The sequence below is a fragment of the Lathamus discolor genome, chromosome 1 (genome assembly GCF_037157495.1).
Source record: "Lathamus discolor isolate bLatDis1 chromosome 1, bLatDis1.hap1, whole genome shotgun sequence".
Lineage (NCBI taxonomy): Eukaryota > Metazoa > Chordata > Aves > Psittaciformes > Psittacidae > Lathamus > Lathamus discolor.
The window spans coordinates 15,223,123-15,246,705 of record NC_088884.1 but is presented as its reverse complement, the minus strand read 5'-3'; the positions used below and the strand labels follow the sequence as shown (position 1 = coordinate 15,246,705).

General features: G+C 44.7%; 1 long non-coding RNA gene across 1 annotated transcript; it reads left to right on the top strand.

The window, feature by feature from the left end:
* Window positions 1-1,400: 1,400 nt before the first annotated feature.
* On the top strand, window positions 1,401-5,653 carry LOC136022433 (uncharacterized). The gene is made up of 2 exons (XR_010616171.1): window positions 1,401-1,464; window positions 3,794-5,653. It is a non-coding gene; the product is annotated as an uncharacterized LOC136022433 (long non-coding RNA).
* The last annotated feature ends 17,930 nt before the right edge of the window (window positions 5,654-23,583 follow it).

The following is a 23,583-nucleotide window of genomic DNA, read 5'->3' as shown; positions in this document are numbered from 1 at the left end:
TGGAAAAAGAAAGAAAGTCAAACATAAAGCCCTTGCAAACATTTTGCAATAGGTAATAAGATTTTGCTAGAAGAAGGGTGAACAAAAAATGTATGGGATGCTGGGTTTCTCTCTAGCTTACTGTTCACTGTGGCTTTAGTGAAAAACAACTTGAGTAATGAATGTCAGTGCTATTGTAAAACTGCATTGTAAAAGCAAGTATTTTGTGCCTGTTAAAGCCTTGTATGTTGTCAGTTTGTGTCTTGCTTCACTTGGTTCCCTGCCTGTTTTGCAAAATTTTGGGTTTCCTAATATCAACCACTAAGTTGACCTAAGTATTACTGAGGAAAGTCAGCAGTTTTCTGCTATTCTGAAATTAGGTTTTTGGGTGTTTTTTTTCGTTCCAGGTTCAAGTTTAAACTTAAAATTTTTAATGACTTCCATCCCTCCAAATTAACTTCAAAATATCAGGGTTGGATAGAATTAGAGGACTGTGACACAGCATTTACCCTGGCATATGATACAATAATGAGGAGCACACATCTTGTTCCCCTTAGCAAACATGTTTCTATTGCATTAAAACGCTGTTGACGAAGCTGGTTAGCCAATATTCAGTGTCATTTGTAGGGCAATCAGATCTTTCTGTGTTTCTGCCCCATTATTTTCAGGCAATGTGTGTAGAGGCTCATTTCACTGAAAATTAGGAAGGATTAAATGTCAGGAGACAATACTCCAGATCTTACTTGTGCCAATGCTTTAGCCAAAACCCCTCCAGGCTCACACTCCCATGTCCTTTTCTAGCTGTTTGCCAGGCACTTGGCTGTGCTCTGCCACCTCATTTGGCAATACACAGCTGCAATTGATAGTCCATGTTTGCATTGCTGGGGCACTTTTGGCCGGGTGTCCCAAGCACTTCAGCCTTACCTGTGGGCCTGGCCTATGGGCAATGATTTTCTGTTACTGCAACAGCAGAAGCAGTGGAAGGACACTTACTTGGCCTAACTTGCCAACAGTTACACACCCTGCCACACGCGCCATATTTGCCAGTGACAACTACAAGCATGTTCATAGTGTTTCTGTTCCTTCTGAATAGCACCTTGCCATGTGTTTGCCCACCTCTTAGGAGAGTGGGCCTCTCTCACCTGGGGCAGCACAAGCATTTTGCTCAGTTTGCAGGGATAGGCGGCATAAGGGTAGCTCAGACACTCGGTGCTGTAGCTCTTCTCGTTTTTCCTCTTGAGCAATAGTCCTAGGAAATAGATTTTGCCATCCTTCCCTTTGATGCAGATTAACAGCAAGGCAGCAGTAATTTCCAATATTTTTTTACCAAAACACACATCATTTTGCAAGACATCCCTTTTGATGCAGATATAAAGGATTAGTTATGACTGTATTCAGTAACAACAAATACAAATGAAACAGCATAGCACAGAGGATCAGAAGAGATCTTTCTGTATCTGCCAGTCCGAATGTTTGCTCTTCCAGGTATGTTCATCACATAACCTCTTAAATGAACTCATTCAGCTGCAGTTTAATTCTAGGCAAGTTTCTTATTCCCTGTGGAAGGCTGTTTGCAAAGATCAACCTTCTGTTTCTCAGAACAGTTTATTTGTGCCCAGCATTTATCAGCTTGTCTTGCTGTCGTGGTTTAAACCCAGCCACACAGCTTGTTCACTCACTCGCCACCTTCCTCCCCCCATTCCAGGATGGATGGGGAAGAGAATTAAAAGAGTGAACTCCCATGGGCTAAGATAAGAGCAGTCCAGTAACTAAGGTATAACACAAACCATTACTGCTACCACCAATAATAATAATGATAAGGGAAATAACAAGGGAAGAGAATACAACCGCTCACCACCCGCTGACCAATACCCAGCCCGACCCAAGCAGTGATCTAGCCCTTCTGGGTAACTGCCCCAGTTTATATACTGGGCATGACATGCTGTGGTATGGAATACCGCTTTGGCTAGTTTGGGTCAGGTGTCCTGTCTCTGCTTCCTCCTGGCTTCCCCTCCCCCCTGGCAGAGCATGAGACTCACAAAGTCCTTGGTCAGAGTAAACATTTGAGCAGTAACTAAAAACATCGGTGCTGTCAGTGCTATTTCCAGGCCAAAAGTCAAAAACCACAGCACTGCACCAGCTACTAAGAAGGAGAAAAATGACTGCTGCTGCTGAACCCAGGACACCTGCTGATGAACCTGACCTTCACCTCTTTTGTGGTGTTTACCCTTCTTGGAGCAGCTGGTTCCTTTCTCTCAAGCCTTTGTTTTTGAGAGCACCATGCCAGTTCCCTAGGGCAATATTCTTCCTGTGTAGTTTAAAGTGTTTCAATAAAACATCTAATTTAGGAGCCAAGTCAGAACTTCGGTAGGCTGAATGACTGGAGATGCCCATTTTTTCCAATTGACTACAGAAGTCCCTAGTGACTATACTCCTAATTTGTGTGTCTTTGTGAAGTACCTGAAGTTGGGCAGCAGGAATGTGGGCTTTCAATGCTGTGGGGTTTTGTGTCCTGTCTTGAAGTCCTTCTCTACAGTGGTTCCTATGGGAATTTATCTTTTTCTGACATAGATGACCAGTATTCCAGATGACACCTCATCACTGCCATCGATAGCTTTCCTGCTTCTCTTGGGAATACCCTGTCTGAAATACTTTGCCATCATGTTTACTTTAAACAGGCCTGTATTCTGTGTTGTATTTCCTTCCTCCCTGTGATTTACAGTTCATTAACTCCCTAGTTGAGACCTGAAATTCATATTAGCCCTGAAGTCCACAATCTTTCACCCTGGATTATTACATTTTACTTTATTATTAATTTCACTAGACCTCATGGTCAGTTCTTCCTAGGCAATATTTAAAACCTCCTTTATAAATACATCACCTTCCACTTTACGTGGCAGTCTTAAATTTCATTAACACCCTCTTGCTTCTGATGTCTTGGTAATTACTTGGCAGCATTAGGCTGCTTGCTCCCAGGAACAAGAAATTCCTGTTGGAAGTGTTGAATAGTTTTTTGTGTTGAAAATTCTTTGTGTTGAATAGTCACTCACTTGTTGCTTATACATTTGCCAGGCTGCTCAAATAGTGAATATCAGAAGGTGTCATTTCTTAATTATAAATTTGTTCTTGAAATGGACGGAAATGTAACAATAAAGCTGTTATCAGCGATCATGTAATTGCAGCCCTATTTTCATTCTGTCAATGGAAACTGCTGCTTATTTGAAAGATGATTATGTGATTGCTGCTTGATTGCTGCTTATTTGGAAGGTGATTTCTCTCTGCAGTGTAGCTGCTGGGACCTGCCAAAGCCTGTGCTCCACAGTCTTCATATTTCTCTTTACATCAAAAACTGGAAATATGAAGAGTGGCTCATTGTTGGAGGGAAAAGATTGTTTCAGCTGCTGGCTTAGAGACTTGTTGAGCAAGATATGGATAGGAGTGGCAGAGGTAATCTCCAAAGAAGGGAGGCTCTGTCTTTCTCTGTGGTATAAAGAGAGCCAATAGCTACATGGTTTTTATTCTACCTAAATCAAAGCAAAGAAATACCAGGCTGTACACTTTGTGGTGCCTCAAGGTCAAAGTCCTGGCCCATCCCAGATGCTTTCCTGCCTTCCTCTTCTCCACAGGATGACTGTGTGCTCCCTTCCTGTCCCTCTCTATTCACCATCTCCAAGTCCTCCCTCACTCCAGGGCTTCTGTGTCACTGGGTACACTGTTCTTCCCTCAAGGGGTTCAGTGTCCTTTGTTTCCTTTTTCCTCCCCGTAGCCACTGTGATTCCCCTCTCACTCATCCTTCTCCACTTCTCTTTCACAGACTTACTCGAACCCTTTGGACTTACTCTGAGAAGCACTGGGATCTTTGCAATGCTGGAAGATTTCATCAACTTTTCTGAGAGGTGGGCACTTCCAGCTGTTCTTAGAAGTGCTGGATGTGCTAACTAGAAGCTCTAACCACTACTCTCAGGTTGACTCACTTCAAAGTCAGGCAGTTTCTGCCCAAGAATGTCTGTAACATTCCTCCAGTGTTTGGGAAATGACTGAATGCAATGCTGTACGGTTACCCTATTACAGGCAAACATAAATAAGCAGAGATGGGTATGAAGGTTTTGGTGGGCCCTTGTTTCAACTCTGGGTTCCTCACCCAGAGGTGAGGACTCACTCCTGGTTGCAAAAGCTGCATTAGCATTTCAAGCTACTGCTCATGACGTATAAAATTAACAGAATCAAATTGCTAGTGCCACATAGTCACTATTTGCTCAATAAGCAACCATACAGAAGTGCTTTTGCAACAAGGAGAGAAATGTACAGGTATGGCAGGTTTCGGAGCATCCTTCCTGGCAGAACAAGAAAGCTCTCAGATGAAAACAGAAGAAAAGAGAGTGTGAATGGAGCAGAAATAGGATGCAACCCATATAGGAAACTCCTGTGTGATCTCTGGAGTGCAGGGGATGTACAGGGCAATAATGTTTAGATTTTCCAGTTGCTGTCAATGCTGACCAAAAGTAATGACTCATTCGAATATGCTTAAGAGCTTCACTTTGAAAATAAGAATCCAGGCAGACAGGTACTGGCATGGAAATGTACACAGCAGTTTGTTTAAACAGTGTCTTTCACAACCAGCTACTCAGTGACACGTGACAAGCCACAATACTTTTGCCACGTCAGTGGCCTACACCGCCTGTCCCAGCTCTGTCACCTTTGCCTGGTTCTGTGCTCAGCACCCCCATCTCACTGACCTGCCCCGCTGCCACACAGCTCTCATCCGCTCTCAAGCGTGCTTCAACCTCAGGGACACAGCAGCACAAACTCTCCATCTTTCTGAGCACCTGCTCTCACCATCCTTTCAAGGTTTTCCTATGGCATGCAAGCAATTTTTGCAGGTGGTTTAAGCAAAGCAGAATTTGATCATGAGAAGTGTTGTGTAAGCACCCACGCCCAAGAGAAGCTTTTGGAAAATACACATATATGTGCCATTAAAATACAAAATCTCGTTTGGGGTGAGGTCTGTGGGTAAAAACGTGCTGTCTTCCTAATCTTTGAGTATTCCTGGCAAAAGGACCTTAAGAAGAAAGAGGAAGAAGAAACTTTCAATTAAAAAAAAAGGAAGAGAGGAAAATACGTGACCCTGCATCCGTTTCACATTGAGTGCTCAGATGCAGAAGGCTCCACACATCTGCCACCAGAGCTTCCTTTCTTGTATAAGAGAGAAAAGTACTGAAAATAGTGCCTGCCGGACTCTTGCTGTGCACTGAGGAACATAGAATCATAGAATAGTAAGGGTTGGAAAGGACATTTAGATCATCTAGTTCCAACCCCCTGCCATGGATGTGGTATCTCTCAAAGAGATAGTGATTCTGGGATTTCCTGAAGCCTCCTCACCCGTCTCCTCTGACGTTTGTGTCTGCAGGCAGCAGCACAGAGGGATTGCCCCTGCCATCCCTGAGGGGGTTCGAAATGCCCCATAATGGGAGCTGTCATGAATACTGTAGCAGGGACGCAGTGGAAATATCCCTGGACGTGGTGCCTCGTGAGCTGGCTCCTTGGAGGCGATAATCACAATGTGTAGCGCAGGCAGCATTCCTCTGCCTTAAGGTCAGCATCCCAAACCAGTCAGAATGATGCCAGCACTTTGCCACACCTGCCGGTAATGTCATTAAAAGCCTCATCTCCAAGATGTCAGCACCAAAGCCTAGTCCTTTACTGCCTTTTTGTCAGCCCCAGCCGTCAGGCATACTACCCATGGGGAGGGGTACGGGCAAGGCCAGGCTGGGACACCAGCATGTGGACCTCCGCACGTGGGTAGGGGTCACGATCAGGCATGGTGAGGGGTCTCCTGACGTGTGGCAGCTCCACTCCACTGTCACCCTGCTATTTCTAGAACAGAGTGAGTGGACTCTGGACAGAAAACAGTATCAGCAAGGCTATAGTGGAAAAGATATCACTAGACATAGTGTAGTACAATGCAGTATTGTACTGCATAAGATTTTACTGCTGTGGTTATGAGAGCTGTAGGTGGAACAAGCAACAAGGGAGGGCAAGGTGATTCTTCTGAGTTGTTTTCAATTTGTGTGGGTTTTGGTGGTGTTTGGTGAGTTGGGGTTTTTTTGAGATTCCACTACTAAATGTAGAGAAACCTCCCTTCTGTTTGGTGACATTGCTATTCCAGCCTGCATGATACATCTGCACCTAAATTCAGGCATTTCAGAGGGCATCTCATTTTTTAAGGAGGATCACAGTAAAGCTCTGTGCTGCAACTTGAAAAGGCAGCCAGCACCCAGCCTGCAGCAGGGAGAGGGATGGAGCTCACAAGCCTTCAAGTGTCCTTTTCTCCTCCTGCGGGGCAAAGCCTATAGAGAAAAAAAATCAGAGCAGGCCCCTCTGGGATGCTGCTGCCCGGGACCTCCATGCTTGGGTGTGATGCCACACCGCTGCCAGCCCTTTTTGCCAGCATTAAGAAAACCTGCTCAGAGGACAGTTAGACACTGTTTTCCCCTTCTTGCATCACAGAATTTGTCTGTACATAATGGTACTTAGGATTATTAAAATATCTTTAAATCTCTCCAATTTATATGTTATATAAAAAGGGGTGAAGGAATGAGGCATACCCTATAGATTAACAACATACTAGTAAGTAGTGCTGCAGGTACCATTCCTTCCATTTTTGCTTGAAAATATCTCAGGAGCAGTAGAATAACACACTGAAAATGTAACTCTGGCTGCCTTTTGATGCAGTTGAGTAGCTAGAAATAAGGAACAGAGACAGATTTACATACTGGAGTATTATAGACACAAGTAGGATGAATACTCCATGTAGCTTGTAATAAAATTTTTGACACAGGTAGTAATAGGACATAATTACATTTGAGGTTTTTAAGAGGAGGCTCCTCATACACATTAACCATAGGAACAATTAGAGGTTCAAAAGTCCATTTTCCTCATGCGCTCTTAGACACAGAGTATATTAAACTATGAACAAACCCAGAGGTTGAGAGGTTTTGTTCTGCAAATTAACTAACCTCACAATTACAGGTTTTTAGTATAACTAAAAGAGGTTTCTTTGATCTGCACTTTGTTTAGATCATGGTGTTTTACATCAAAATAATCACTGACCTGGTTTGCACAGGGCACTCTCCAAGCAGTATTAGTGAGATTTTCTTGCAACAGAGGTCGTTACACCTTAAGGCTTGTGGATCTTTAATTTTCAGAAAGCAAAATAGCTCAGAAGTCTCTGTCTTGATTGAAATGGCTCGTAACTACAAACCCCATGTATTCCTTCTGGCAGTATTAGCCTAACTCAAGCAAACCTCATGAAAACTCATCATTTGTTTTCAGCAGTTGCAACTAATTCCTCACTCATGAAAAGAGTGCGAGGCAGGAAAGATTTATGGCCATAAACATGATTTACTTTGCTATCTATCTCATTATAGCAAGCAATTAGCCAAAGCTTTCAGTGTTACAGTTTTCTGTGGGATACACTGATGATAAAAGCAGATATTTCTCTGGGTGGGAGTTCCTGTTCATTTACAAAAGCAGCAAGAAAACTTACACCCCCAAATTCAACAAGAAACATGATGAGGGGCTATGGCTTTTCTCACTGCTCAAATTCCCTTTCAGGAGAGCACATAGCCAGCAACCTTTGCCTCCTAACCTTCGCCTCCTAACCTTCCACGTGGACACTTGCTCAGGGTTGCCCCGGCTGTGCTGAAAGCTGTGGGTGAATCAGAGCATCTGTGCCAGCCAGAGTGCTCAGTGCTGACTCTGCCGTTGCTGCCCTGCTTTACTGTGGCCTTCAGCTTCACTGTGGCCTTCAGCTTCACTGCTCCTGCTTCTCAGCAGCACACAAACACTACCCTCAGCAGGGTAGCTCATTTCCCCCATGTGCTCTTTATTTTATGCAATAAATAAATGTAGAATATATACCCTATATATAGAATATAAACATATTCTAGTAGCAAAAGCTTGTCACTGAAGTTGAGACAGTTTTGCATTTGATGTGTATGATAAATCCTGGCTGTAACACAAGCACCCGTGTCAGTAAGTTTAGCAGCTGTACTGCCCTGAAGACTGGTCCATATTTGGAAGGGTAAATAAGATTCCTTCTTTCCTCCGTGGTTGCTGACAGAGCTCATAACAGGTCTAATAATGCTTGTGTCCTGTGGGAAATATGTATGCTAATTTGCCAGCGTAAACACTCATTTCTCCTAAGGAAACGCTCTGTGTGTTCCTGCACATGCTTTATAAAACCAGCTAAATAAACATCTTGCTCCCGGTGCCTCTTCTTACTGACTCAGTGACACAAGTCAAACTCCAGCACCCCCAAAACACATCTGATCTTTATGATTTCTCTGCTGACTCTCCTCATTCTTCCACTCCAGCTTCACATGCTTTTTGGTGTGTGCCATGAAGATCAAATGGATTGAGGCTACTTCAGACTTTTTGGGGCATGGTAGTCTGGGAAAGGCATGCCTTCCGTCAGTTTTAGTTACTGACATCTCTATCCCTGGTCTTTGCAACTTAGGTGTTGAAAATATGACCTGTGAATGCTAGGAAGGGAGCACGTAGTTCCTTCCACATTGCACAACTTTTTTAATATCTTTCAGTGTGCAGACTGATTTTCTTGGGTTTTTTAAAACAATTTTTAAACGCTGATTGATATTATCCTATCACTGATTGCTGCTCAGCATGAAGCAGCGCTTAGGAATGGGAGGCACGAAAATGGTTTCCATTGCTGCCATCTTCTGGTGCAGTTAATGAACTCCACACCGCAATAACAAAGACACATCAAACAGTGAAGAGAAATTAAACAAACCCAAAGAGCATATAAATCTTCCTGAAGGCAGCTGTTAGATGCCAGAAAAGCATCTTAAAAGGTAATGCACACCAGAAGGACCATTGCCAGCTGAAAATTGCAATGCTCCCTGGAACTGACTTGCCTGTTGTAGTATCGATGTAACACCCAAGATGATATTAGAAAACATAAGGAAAAAATTGTATTTCTTGGTGTTTTGGAAAGCGTTTGATATTGCAGCTCTGCAATCAATTTTATGGCTTTGCTGAAGACATTTCCCCTCTGTCAGTATGGCTCTTTCAGAGTGGGGAAAAAGAGAAGAACATTTTGGGGTTTATGTGAAACAGGTAAATGTGAAATAATGGAAATTCCCCAGGAAAGTTCAAGGAGAGGTGCAGGGTTAGAAATGACTTTAATTTATTTTTTGGGACTGATGAGCTGACAATGTCCCTACAGTTACTGTGATTTGGTAGTGGTGGTAAAAGAAAGAAAAATGAATACATTTCTTAGAGTTCAGTAAAGGCAAAATAAAAAACGGCAGTAACCTGAGCAGCAATAAATAAATATATTTAGGAGCTATTTTTGCTGCCCACCACCACAACACATTTCAGAGCAAAAATGGTCTTTGTTGTGCTCTGCACAGAGAGCAGCTTCTTGAGGTGCCCAGCTGAATCCAGTGGGAATCCATCAAACCAATACAAAATACGACGAATTTCTGCCCTCGTTTTGTGAACAGAAGCGCAGTATTCTGTCTGTATTCCATTCATTCGTGCTGAGTTTCAGATTCTTTGGAGTTTTGTTCCTGTGCTTGCTTGCTCATGCGCTCAAATTAATTTTTAATGATTTAAGAATCTGAAAAGCGCTCGATATTCCTCAAAATCACACCGATGCGCTTCAACTGCAAGCTTCACTACCCTCAGAAATTCATACTGCTGCCGTTATGGGGGGTGATGGAGCACTCCTGCGCTTTCTGATCTCTTCCACAATCGTAACTCCATTCATCAGCCCTCCAGCTGGCTGCATTGGCTCCCTTTGGAGTCCCTTTCCCTGACTAAGCAGTGCTGCCATAAAACTGCATTGTACCCACGCGCTCTGCCCTTCCTCCACAGATGTTACCATTTCAATGGGCATACACAGTCCCTCAGCAGAGCTAAAATACTGCTCTGCCAAGTTCCTCTTGGCCAAGATACTTCCTGATGCTGATTTTCTTTCTAAGTGCTCATGCCAACTGTGTACCTTTCCCACCCCAAGGACAAAATGTCTTTGGTTTACCCTGGCTGGCAGCCTGCCCACATGGCATCCAGGTTTCTGGAGTTCAGCATGGTTTCCATATGATCAGATTAAATTATTTGGGGATAATAAATGATTTGTCAGGGCACAGCATTCTCTGGAGCATAGTCATTTACTCTCTACAAATACTTTGCATACAAAAATGAATGCAACCCCCAGAAATGTAAATCCCAACCTTAGGCACAGCTATTTTTCTTGCGTAGTGGAGTAAAGTAATAGGCTTGAATAAAATTTTCTGTATGAACCTCTACCCCATGCAATGAACTGAGTAATTTTTACCTGTCATTCTCTATTTTTTAATCCCACTAGCAATTACTTGTGTGAAATACAGCTGGCTCTCATGAAATTCCTCAGGAAAAACTGTGCTAAGTATTTGGACTCATTTTGTATATTGCATCAATTCTGTCCAGAGTAAGATAACCAAGTGTACTCTTTGCTGCTCTTACGACTCTCCTAGTCTACACATTAAGAACGTGTGTAAAAGCACAATTAGAACCATTAGAGATAAGTGTGGCCTAATGAGGAATTCACAGGATGAGGAATGAGGAATGGCAGGATGAGCAGGGACTGCATGGTGACAGCCATGGTAGCGGGCAGGGTTCCGGTATGGTTTGAGGCTGCTTACAGCAATGAATATCAGGCAGTGCTTTCTCATACAATGGGTGAGAACAAAGGTGCACAGAAGACAATATAAAATATTTATGATTTATTTGTGTTTTCATAACTGCTTCATGTACCTGTGGGAAAACTCCCCTTATCTGGCAGAAGCAGATGCCTGGGAGCATTTGCAGGCAGACGGCAGCCTGAAAGCAGCATTTCAGTGAGCTGTGTGTGTGCACATGAGCAGGAGGAAAGCTGGAAGAACACATATTCAGGTGCAGCAGCTCTGCAGGTGGGGCTTGGAGCACTTTCCAAAATGCTTCCACTGCACTTAGCTGCTCAGATTTATCATTGACCCCAGGAGGGAAACAGGAGATTGAGTGCCTCGGAAATGACAGGCTCACCTTGCCTTGGAAGTGTTTCTTACCGATGGGTCAGATGTTGATTTGCTGCTGACTCCATTGTGCCTCTCCTGCGCCTAAATCAGGGACTGGGGTTGCCATGTTTTGCAGCCCAGCAGCTTTCCCAGGCGTGCAGTTATGCTACACGCACAAGAGTTGCAGTACTTGTCCTGTAGACAAAATCTGGTTCCTCACAGATCATTTCATGTGTCTTCCCACATCCTCCTACACGTGATGCTCCCAGTCACCTCCCTGTCACCTCGGCACCCACTCTCATTAGACTTTCCCTCTTTTCCTTCAGCTGTGCATCATGTTTTCACTACTCCTCACTGCAGTGCTCCATCTTCCTCTCAGGCCTCCGTATTTTTGGCAGCTCAAGAGGCAATATATGCTCTGGTGAGTTCAGAGCTACATGTATGCTGCCCGGCTCACCAGTGTGCACATGCTGTTCGCATCGTGGAGCGATGCCTCTTGCAGTGAAGGAGGGCTGAGTTATCCTTTCCTCTTCTCCTTTGGGACACTCCTCTCCCTTTGGGACACTCCTCCAGTACTCTCTACTAGATCTACTCAGACACCAGCAATCCCTGCAGGAGTTAAATGTCTTTGAGACTTGTACGTCTTTGGCAGATTTAGTAAAAACAGCCTGACAGCTTCAGGAGGCTGTGGGGAGGGGAGGCAGACAGGAGGACAGGCAGCCGCTGCAATTGCACAGCTCCAGTTCCTTAGTGAACCAAGCTAAAAATTAATTACATTGGAAAATGTAAAGCGGGACATAAAGAAGCGGGACTCAGTACCGTCCTCTTTTTTCTGTCTACCAGGCTTCCTCTCATCTTTCAGCGTGAATTTAGATCACAAGGTCTATGGAGCAAGAAATGTATCTTTGCTTTCTGTATTCTCCGTTACAGTAATAAGAAAGTAATAACAGATAGAAGTACACAAGATTTGACTAAATTTATTCTCTATGGCAATCACTTCTCACAAAATTGTTTTAAAAGCCCCAGTTCACGTGGAGCCAGTTGTGAGAAATGTGCTCACTTCTAAAAAAAATTTATTAAGGACAAAGTCAATGGATCAAAGAAAACAGCGCTGGGCGCATGACCATAGCCAGAGGTGCACCATTATTCCTGTACACAAGCTTTTTATCTGTTCTCTATTGCATCAGCCGAACACATATTCATAGTTATCCTGAGAACGGAAGGAATTATTACAATTGCTTGTCCGAAAGGCTTTCCATAAGTCCGGCCTGGTCTCCTCGTTTTGGAGCATGCTCTCTGCCTCCTGGTGGTCATCTCAGGGGTCTTTGGGGATGAAGTAAGACGTCTTCCTCTAAGGCAAACTTTTCCCCCGGGTCTTGAGCCAGTTCTGACCAGCCCTGTGGGTGTTAGTTCTTTCAGCTTCTCTCACTGGTGTTACATTACAGGATGGTCATGTTTGATAAGCTTTTATCTTGTACAGGCCACATATGCTTGGCGAAAGCAAAATTTCATTAACCCTATATTACCTCTCACACAGTGAACTCCGATTTCAGTATGATTGAAGGTGCTTCAAGCTGCCCCCTGACCTCTTCCCCAAATGCTCTTACTCCCCCCAGTATTGTTTTTCCTGCTATAACCTTCTGGCACTCAGTGTGCCAGGTCTTCATCGCAGATCTGTCATCACGGAGGGGGAGAGTGTGCCTCCCTCAGCCATCCGAGTGACAAGTCCTGAGCAGAACTGCACCCCAAGGAGCGCTGTCCCCAGCAAGGACTGCCTGTCACACAGCTCGCCAGGGGCATCGCGAGGGGAATGCAATGCACGGAAACACGCTCTGAATTCTTAAAAACACCTGGGTCTGTCCAGTGTTCCCTGCAAATGCACAACCTCATCACAGGAGGTCACCCGCTGGCTGATGGCACTGGCACGGCATTAAGAACTGTAATGAAACAATAAAGCAAGAGAGGTTGTGTTCATAATGAGCTAATAACACCTCCAGGGTGGTCTGAAGCAAGATGGAGTGATCGAAACTTTGCCTTGATACTCAGTGCTGATGGCTGGGGGTGAGGAACATCACAAGATAATGAATCAGCTTAATAGAGTTAAATCTGTTTTCCTGTTAGTTTGAACAGTAGGGTAAGTGATTTGATATTCATGCATGTCACAAAGGGACCAGAAAGACAGAGGTTAGCTCGCACAGGAAGAAAAGGCAGTATCAAATATCTAACCAGGATGAATAAATGAAAAACACTGAAAACAGGCACAAGTAAGCCTGTTCTTAGAGGTTTGAAAAGTGGCTATATTTGTGACCCCTCTCCTGTACGACACACACCACATTTGCCTGTCTCAGGTGGCTAGTCAAATGAAAATTAAATTTTCTCTTTTTCAAAAGGAGCAGGCAAGAGCTATGATGCTGGATCACCATTTACACTATTGCGTTCCTGTGTTAAAGGTCATGCCTGCTCTTTGCACATTAAACCGGTACTCAGATCAACACAACTGTTGTTTGGCTCTGCCAGAAATCCATCCCCCAGGCAACAGAGAATATTGCTGAGGTTTAGCACCTGCCAAAGCAGCAGCAAACTGGACCTGGGGAGCTTTCCAGAAGCTCTGTTTCTGTTTTTACTCACTTTGGATACCTGCTGTTACCCTTAGTTTGAACCCAATAAATGCAATGTTTAGCAACCACAGAAATAGGTAACACAAAAGAAAGGGGCCAAGGGCTCAGTCGTTTAACTGTATGGCCTTAATCAACATTGGCCCTTGTAAAGTTATCCCTCAAAACAGAGGGACAGCTGCCCCAGGGTTAGCTGGAACCCCAGAGGGAAGTCCTGTTTCCTACATGTGACCCCAGCAGGGTGGCAATGCTCTGCCTTAAGCTAGTGTGCAGTGCTGGAAGATGCATCTGGCTCTTAACTACAGAGGGTGGGGAGAGCTGTCTTGCTCTTTGCTGACTGTGGGCAAGAGGGACTTCTCAAACACTTTCGGGGTGCACTTACCTTTCCTGGCACAGGCTGCACACAGGCAGGCTGCTGGCTGCAGTGGGCAGGCTCACATGCAGCAGAGGTGCAAAGGTGAGGGGAAGCACGCTTGCAAATGGCGGTGCTTGCTCTGGAAGCGATGGTGGCTTTTGCTTTCTGCACCCAACTGTGCGGCCAGCCGGTGCCTGCAGGGTGCAGGCAGGAGGAGGAGGCTCCTGGCATGGCTGCCTTAGGAGGAAGACTCTGTTTCTGTCACTCTGCAAGTCTGGTGATCCAATAGACCATGCCTTTGGGGAGAGGAATAGGTCTGTAGCAGGCTGGTGTAAGAGCTCAGCAGTCCATAGGGCTGCCCAGAGGCACCGGTGTGGTGTGCTCTTTTCACATGCCTGTCTGCCCATCAGTCTCTGTTCACAGCACACAGCCTGTCTGGTACCCAGCAGCTTGCAGCCAGCGCTGTTTTGGCAGGTGGGCTGATGAGCTGCTTTATTTCTGGGGCTTCAGCTTGACCTGTGCCTTCCCGCTTCCCTGCATGGCTGCGGTGCCCTCCTGGCTGGTAGCACAAGCTAACCTTGCCGTGGGTTGCTCTACCTTGCACTGATTTCTTTCCCCCCACCCAATATAGATGGGTTGATATTGAAGGCTGCACTGACATCTGTGGCCTTATTGTTATGCTGGCTTTCTTTGTGTACTGCTTGCAATGCTCCCAAGTGAGTCGCTGTCACTGGAGCCAGGGCTGTGGTGGGTGTTTGGCTCTCAGCTCCTCGCCTCTTGTCTGTGCCAGCAGCAGCTCTTTCAGTGACAAATGGCTGCTGGGATGAAGCTGTCTCCTGCCGGGGACTACACACAAGCGCCAGAGGAAATGAGAGCAAGAAAATGCTGAGGTTTCTCATAGAAATTAGTAATTAAACATACAGTGTTTGAGGTATGGCCTCTGTCTGTATGCATGTGCTGAGCTGTGCCAGCGTTCCGAGAGCAGCATCTCGCAGCCACTGACACAAAACACTCTTCCTGGCTGGTTGAAACTCTAAAAGTGCTCAGTCTGAGGGGTGCTTTGCATTCAAATGTGCAGAGAGAAGCAGATGGGTGCATTACAGAAGAGTTGTACCAGTCGGAGGCCTACCTGAAACGCAGCACCCAAGGAGAACCTGAGCCCCAGCAGGGTGTCGCTAGGCACCGATGACAGATGTAGGTCCCGCATGCAGTGGCGGGGGAAGGAAGGGGAGACCACAGCTAGAGGAACAGTGTGATGGTGAGAGAAAGTGAAGCTGTTGCTGTGTACACGAGTTAAAAAGGGGTTTGGAGCTGTAAGCAAAGCAAATCTCGGGAAAAGAAGTGTGCTAGTAATACTGAAACTAAAAAGAGCTCCTGATTCCATCAGTTAACAACCTCTGTGACCCCCAAATATACAACCTAAATTGTTTAAAAAGTTAGCTGTGGGAAAAGCTGCCGTGTGACACCTGAAATCCCTGCTTATACATCAATGGCAGTGCCTTTTAAGTGGTGAATATTCCCTTATCCCATTCCACCCCAGCCCTCCTTTTTTCTTATAGCTCTTCATCTTTGATTAAGTCTCCTGCATGAACTAAGTCACAGCAGATCATCACAAATCATGCACTTATGTGAGAAGAGGGCACTTGGATGCTCAGGCATGTACAGCTTGCATTGCATCCTACTTCAAATTACAAGTAAGTAATGACACAAAGAGTCACTGAAGCCTGTGTCTTCAGGAGGGAAAACCCAACAATCCTATTTCCAGGCCATTTCTGATATTGTTACAATCCAGCAGATTTAAGAATACAACTGTCCACAACTGTGGTTTCACCACACAAACATCCTAAAAGCCATTCTCTTAAGGGACTAGTCCAGAAATGACTGTAGCCAGCTGCTTGTCCCTGGCATTTATTTCTAGCCTATTTAGCCTTGGGGTGTGTAAGTTATTCAGGCCAAAACTGATTAAAGCAGAGGCCAGGCAGGACAAGGAGCTCTGATAGTTCTCTGTAGGTGGGGATGGTGGGCAGCAGTGTGGGAGCAAGCAAGGATGTAACAACCATGGGGTGATCTCTGCAATGACTGTGAAATCCCCACCAAGCAGGCGGTGGCACAACACAGATGACAGCCAGTGGGACTGGATTGGGAAAGAGCTATTAAGACTAATGATGTGCGTGAAGTTACAGTCTTGTGTGATCAGTGAATGAGCAGCTCAAAAGGAGGAGTTTATTTTTATAGGTTGCTTGTGCAAAGACTATCTTAATGAGTATGCACTGTGTTGTGTCAGTGGTATAGGAGCAGTGGGGTGCACTGGCAAGGCTCCTCTGCAGAGAAGTGCCCTACCTGAGGATCTGCCTCTGAACCTCCCTGACTGACTTGTGTGAGATATGAGACCTCTCTGATCTTGCTGCCCACTTCACAACAGCACTCTGACCTTGTATACATGCCTCCTTCTACAGCCTGCCAGCCCCTCGGCGCTTCTGTCCTTCGCCTTGACCCCCTTCTGGGAAGCCTGTTCTTCCCCCTTTGCTGGGAGGCTGCTCTGATGTTGTCTGTCTGAGGTAAAATCAGTGGCCATGTACTCAGGCACCTTCTTCATCATCTTTTCTAGAATCTGAGTGTTGGCACCAAGTTCCCAAAATGTTGTCCAGGTTCTCCTGGAATCAATCTTTTACAGACATCCGGTCCATGGGAGTTGCACTTTTAAGTCACTCTTTTCTAATGCATTAAAGCATTCCTCTTACTTCCATACAAGTGGCATGAAAACCTTCTTCCCTTTTCCTTGCTTGCATGTTATTTTTTCTGTTGCTTCTACCCACTAACTAGTGAGAAAGAACACTTCAGTCTCTTCTGCTTTTCTAATCCAACTTTTTCTTCTTATCTTTGAGGTCACAATCTCTCTTCCAGGACATGAATTTCTCTTCCTTTCTTACCTCCATGTTGCATTTAGAGACAGCTGGGCTGAAACAAAGGTTTAACATAAAAGAAATTGCCTTGCATTGTGCTGAGGATGCACTTGGGGTTCAATAACGCTGCAGACCAATAGGGTGCAGTACCACACTGCATGCTGCTCCTCACAGCACAGCGCACACATTGTCTCTTTATACAGGCAAAAAGTAATTTTCCAGTTCTAAAAGATGAAATTCAGTCGGCTCTCCAGAGCTTAACATCTATTCCTCAATCACATGTTAGCATTCGTACCTAAAATAATTTGGTTTGTGCATAAAGAGAGAGCGGATGGGAAAATGGCTGGTTTTGTAAAGCCACTTAAAACACTTTTTACCTGTTCATCAAAACCCCCACAGTGGCAATCACCCAGTGTGTTTTCGTGGCTATAGAACCTCAACGAATAGCCATGAGTCTTCGATGAGATGTACACATGCTGACTGCAAAGGGGATTTAAAGTGATCTCTTATAAATAGTTAATATAGCATAAATGGAGTATAAAGAAAAAGAATTGCTAAGCAGGAGAGGTAGAATGGTGTCTTACTTATCCACGGCACTTGCAGACAGCCTGAATGCTTTTGCTCTAAACCAGTACACTAATTTCCTTCATGGCTTGCCATTTTAATCTTCCAGCTGGGCTAATATGGCTGCCTGAAAATTAGAGGAGCTGCAAGCCCATGTTTGTTACTTGCATTGCAGGGCGCTACGGAGAAGGGTCTTTGCCTGCTGTAAAATGGCTCGGGCCAACTGGAAAGCAAAGAAAACCTGCCCTGCAAACCAAGGTACTGCTCTGTGTTTATTGCCACACTATAACCTGCTCAGCATGGACAGATTTTTTAGCTTTCAATCTGAAGGTATTTCAGTTTCCCTTGACAATGAGAGCAAACAGTCTAGTGATCCTGTGTGTTATCTAATTCCCAGCAAGTATTTTGTTGTAATGCATCTTCCAAACTCTGAAAGCTAAAGCTATTTTCTTGCTAGGCAGAGGTGATGCACAAGGAGCCATAGGCAGAATTACAGAATCACAGAATAGTCTGGGTTAGAAGGGACCTTCAAAGGTCGTCTTGTCCAAACACCCTGAAATGCGCAGGGACATCTTTAACTAGATTAGGTTGCCCAGAACCACATCCAGCCTGGCCTTGAATGTCTCCAGGGATGGCTCATCTACCACCTCTCTGGACAACGTACCAGTGTTTTACCACCCTCATTCTAAAGCTCTTTAACTCATGTTCAGCCTGAATCTCCCCTCTTTTATTTTAAAACCATCACCCCTTGTCCTGTCACGACAGGCCCTGATGAAAAATCTTTCCCTGTCTTTCTCATAGGGCCCTTCTAAGAACTGAAAGGCTGCAATAAGGTCTCCCTGGAATCTTCTTTTCTCCAGGCTGAACACCCCCAAAACTCTCAGCCTTTCCTCATAGGAGAAGTGCTCCTGTCTACCTGGCACTTGTCTTGCAGCTGTGAGATGGTGTTTTGCTACCAAGGTTTCTACGTTTGGAGAGGAGATCTTCCTCCACTGTTTTGATAGCAGCTGGTGTGTCTGGGTTGTGCTTAGATGCTGAAGTTCAGCCCTCCCTTGCACAGCCCACTTCTGTCTCTGCTCACACCTGCAGAGGGGCTTGCACCAGCAGCAGTGTTCAGCCATGCAGGTACCACCATCGCCAAAGCAAGCAGCAGGAAGCAAGTCCTCTTAGCACAGTTTGAAGCCTGTGGCTTTAGGGCTGGATTTGACGGAAGCTGAAATACTTCTCTTTTGTGTGAAGCCAGTCCTAGTTAAATGTCTGCTCTAAGTCTGTATTGCTACTTTTAAACAACCACAAGGAACCCAACCTTCCCCAGACATTTCCTTCATTTTTAGGTTACACTAAGAAGATACTGTTAAAATCCTCTTAACAGAGAAGGAGACTGGTGATTCCTAATAGTACTCTCAGATATTTGCAAATAACGTTATCTCCCTAAAACTGTTTTGTTCTGTTTCCTTCCTGACTCCTGTGTGATAGCATTGGTAACAACAAGCAGAAGACAAAGGACAAGGAAGTCAGAGTTCAGTTCTTGAAATACAAGATCGTCCTGAAGGAAAAACTGCTTTTATTTTTGTCATCTGGCTTCCTTTTCTCCTCTGACTTATCTTCAGCTGCCCATTTGCCCAGTCACTGTGCACTGCTTGAAGCAGAAAGAAGGCACATAGAAGAGGTACTGTGGTCTCCTGGGTCACAGACCTTTCCCACCATTTTTTGCCCTACCATGCAACAAAGACAAAACTTGCCACGGGACTAAAAGAGGGAAACAAAAGCATTTTAGAAAAAAAAAAAAAAAGTTGGGCACTTCTGTGTTGGCAGTGTTAGAAAGTTTGTTTATCAAACCGATTGTGGATAGTGCAGGGCAGGTAGCAGTGATGGTGAGAAACCCATGAGCACTGGCCAAACAGATACCAAAAGCGAGGAGTGGGGAGGCCAAAATCTATAGGAAAAATTACCCATGGGTTATCCTGATGCCTGAAAAAGCTGAACCAAATGAAAACCGAGCCTGTTGCCTACATCTCTCTCCCCTGCTGAGCAAACCCACAGGATTCATCAGAGAAAGCTTCCCAAAAGATGTGGGCAAGACTACAGCAGAGAGCTCCTGCACCAAGGGCATCTTTGATGCTGAGGAAGTATTTAACTTGAGGAAGATGACTGTCAGAACACGAAAGTAGGATTAAAAGGCTCTGAAAGCCTTTTAAAAGCCTTTGCAGTGTTTCTAAGAAGTGTCGTGCCTTTTATCTTCAGAGTTGTCAGACCAGCCCTTCTAAAGATGTACTCATGGAGCAGAAGCGGATTAAAATGCTACTTAAAATCTGCTGTTTTCTGTTAATTTATGCTTAGTTTCTGTCTTAATCAGGTGCATCCACATTATGTTTCCATGCTTTTGTTGCCCAACACTGACTGTGAAGTTACCCTTACAAAAAAGGGAGGCTGGTGGTGGTTCCTTTATTTTCACCACAAAGAGCTACAACTTTTGGAATTACGAATAATATTATGAAATGTGTTAAAGCTGTGGAAGCTCATGTTGCCTTGTCCTTTACTGTAACGCTGAGGCTTTTGTGCCTATGCTGGTGTCGAGTTCCGTTTTCCAGTGAGAAGGAGGAAAGGCAGCAGCCAGGAACTGGCACCGAGGCTTGCTTGCTTCACCCATGTAAATAAGTGCTTCTATCCCCTCAGCTTTCAGTCCAGCACACATAACTCTACCCTCCAGAAAGACTATGTATGCCTGCAGCTTAGTCATTTCTTGCTAATAGTGTGTTGAATTTCAAGATGAGGCACAGATGCTGGCAAATACCAGTTTTAAAGCACAGTTAAATTTTCATCATTATCTGTGTTGCTTTTCAGTGCCTTCTAACCAGATACCAGCTTTTTAAAGTAGGATACAGCCAAACACAGGCTCAGAGAGCAGCAAAGGAAACCTGCCCTTGGTGACCTTCAGGAGTGGAAGTTGTTTCTCTCCGTACACAAAAAGAAGTGAAAGAAAAAGGGATGAGGTGACTTTGGTCCCTCCCTCTCCAAGCAGGGCTATGTACCCTTGCCCTGCTGCATGCACAGGGTGTCTGGATGCTCTGTGGTCCTTCCTGAGTGTACTCAGAAGACACTGCCATAGTGAGACCACTGAGAGGCCAGAAAGATGCCTGTGGTCTGAAAAGGATGGGCTATGTTTCATGTTATTTGGCTTTCTGTTATTGCAAGGAGGAAGAACTCACGGTTTTGCCTGCATCCTGGCACACCCAAGGCTGCCCTGACTTGCGCTGTACCCCAGGAAGCCCGGGCAGGCGCTCCCCAGCACTGCAGACTGCCCTGCACTGAATGATTGCTTTTGGCAGTCCACGCTCATCTCCCTCCCTGCTTCCAGGATTTCGCTCAAAACCTGTAAAAACACAAAGGGATTTTCAGGCCAGTAGCAGCAGAGTGACTGCAGGAACAATACAAATGATTAGGGTAAGCTGAAAACCAGTGAGGTACCAAGCTCAAATATTCTACCTCTTTCTTTTTCTCTTTTTTTTTTTTTTTAATATATTTTTCTCTATGATTGCTTAAAAGAAATTCTTCTTTTTGCACTGCTTACCCTTTGACTCCAGCCTGGTAGTCCTTCAGGGAGATGCTACATGACTTAAACTTGACTCCTGTGTAAACAGTGTCTGCAGCGCTGCCATCTCCAGTGTGAAGGTTTGCAATGCAGAATCCTTGAATTCATAAAAGACCGTACTGTATTGCCTAATTCTTGTCTGTGTCAAGGCATGTCACTCGCACCACATCCTGAGCAACCTGGATAAAACACAGAAGCAGTGTGTTCTCTTGAAAGCTATTTGCATTAGAAATAAAATGCATGAAACTAAAATGAGCTTGTCACAGCAGAGATGAATTCTGCAGTATTCTGGATTTCCTGCATGAATCATTTTGTGTGCCTGTGTGTTCCTCTTGTGATGACTTGGCAGAGCAGAAGGAATAAATAGCACATATTTAAAGCCGGTCTGAATTCTGCTCTGGGTTTCCATCAGTGCAGAATCCGTCAGATTTGTGCAGCAAAGTCATTCAAGTGACAGTGGGTTACTTTTCTTTCAAGCTTTCTCAAATGGTCTGTCCAGCATAGGGCAATATTTGTGTTAGCAGAGAAATGGAGAGATTATGATATCTTGGCCTATTGGCATTGCCCGTGGCAATGAAATGATGCTGCTGACATGAAAGCTGATCAGTTGTCTGTGTGACCCTGTCTAAGATGAGGGATAAAATACCTCATTTTACAAAGAATCTGGACCACCTGGAAGGGCAGAACAGACAGGGACCAGATCATTAAGTATACTAGAATAGATTATCACATTATTTTCGTATGTGTTCACAAGAAGGGAAGATTATTTGGAAAGACCCCTGCAGACATACAGCCACGTTTTAAACCAGCTATCACTGTCCTGCCTTCAGAAATCTGTACCAACCAACTCACATGAGAATCAGCATGTCCCTCACTGTAGAAATGAGAATGAGAAAAAGACCATTGGTTTAATACACCTAAAGCAGAGCTCCTGTCTCTGAGCCTCTGTAGTCACGGTGTGTTTAGTTTAGAATCTGAGCAATTTGGTTGTCCAGGTACTTTGCCCCCAAATTTCCAAAGAGATTTCTGTTGTCCAGAGAAGTTAGCAGCGACCTCAGTTGTGGCGCCTTGCGCAGGTTGCTATGTGCACTGCCTTGTGTGTGCAGCCTTCAGTCTTGAGACTCAGCTTTTAATTGCCTTGGCTGCTGGGGCCATGAAGGAGGAAGTTCTCCTCCTCATCTCCATAAGGCTCTACTGTCCCCCGGGAGATCCCAGCATTCTGGACTGTGTGTAAATCAGCCAGTCAATGTTGTGTGCCTCTTACAGTATTAATCGGAAAACCCATGATAGACATGTGCTCCGTTAGACTCATCCCCTTCACTATTTCAAAAGAGCTGTTCACAGACTTTCTAGAACTATATTCCTCTGCTGGAAAAGCAGACTAGCTGCAATGCAAATTGGCCCATTAATGGCCCACTGCTATTTCTAAAATGAGCAGCAAGCAAAGTTTTCAATAACCGATTGTTAGTTTCTGTCTTTATTGTCATTTATTCAATTCCAGCTTTAAGATAAAAAGATGAAAATAAAAAGTACCTGACTGACCAGACCAATTTCAACAAAAGTAAATTTCATTTTCTGCCATGCAAGCAAAATAATTTTCATAATGCTATTGTTGCCACAGACTGAAATCATCAGCTTACGTGTAGTCCTTGTGTTGTGTTGGTGAGAAGATACATGGAGGGAATATAACACAAGTTTCCCACAAACTGTTACATAAAACATAATATGATAAAAAGAAAATACCTTTATTTGCCTGCTGAATCCTCTAACAAAAACGTGTTCTAAGTTACTACGTTGCTGCAGTGGCATAGCTATGTCTGGGTTTAAATGACTCCTGAAAGGTGAGCTTGAGGAGTTAAGTGATGAGTTTCAATAGCCTAAAAGACAGATGCACGCTCAGCCACCCCTTGTGATTCTTTTCTTGAGTTCTCTATGCTTTGATCCCTCTCTGAAAGTGAAAAACGCAGCAATTCAAGGGAGTTTATGCTGTACTTGGGAATTTCAGAGAAGTAGCACAGACTTACTGTACTCTTCTTGGCAGCAGACATTCGTGCCATCAGTATACAGCCATAGCACACTGGGAAACTCTTCTGAGACCGCTGACTCTGTTGGGAGACCTTGGTTTTGCACCCACCACTCATGGCAGTTGCAGTGTTGTCCACCTCCCATGTGGTTTTCAACTTCTGAACATGTGCTACAAAACACATACTCATTCAAAGAAGTACACTTTTCGGGGTGTAGAATCCTATTTAAACATCAAGTGCTCAGCCTTTGGTGTTGCAAGGGGCAAGAGCTGGCATGGAAAGTCCCTGGTGAGAGGCAGCAGTGCAGGCAGACCTGGCTGGGCTGGGCAGCAGCACAGTGAGGGGACAGCCGGCATGATGGTCTGATGCACTTCAGAGGGGATTTGGCTTAAGAAAGGTTTTGATTCCCTTTTGCTAGCCCAAGACATGACACAACCCTTCAAATGTGGGTTGCAGAAAACAGATTAACTATGTTCAAGGAAAAAATATTCCTCCCT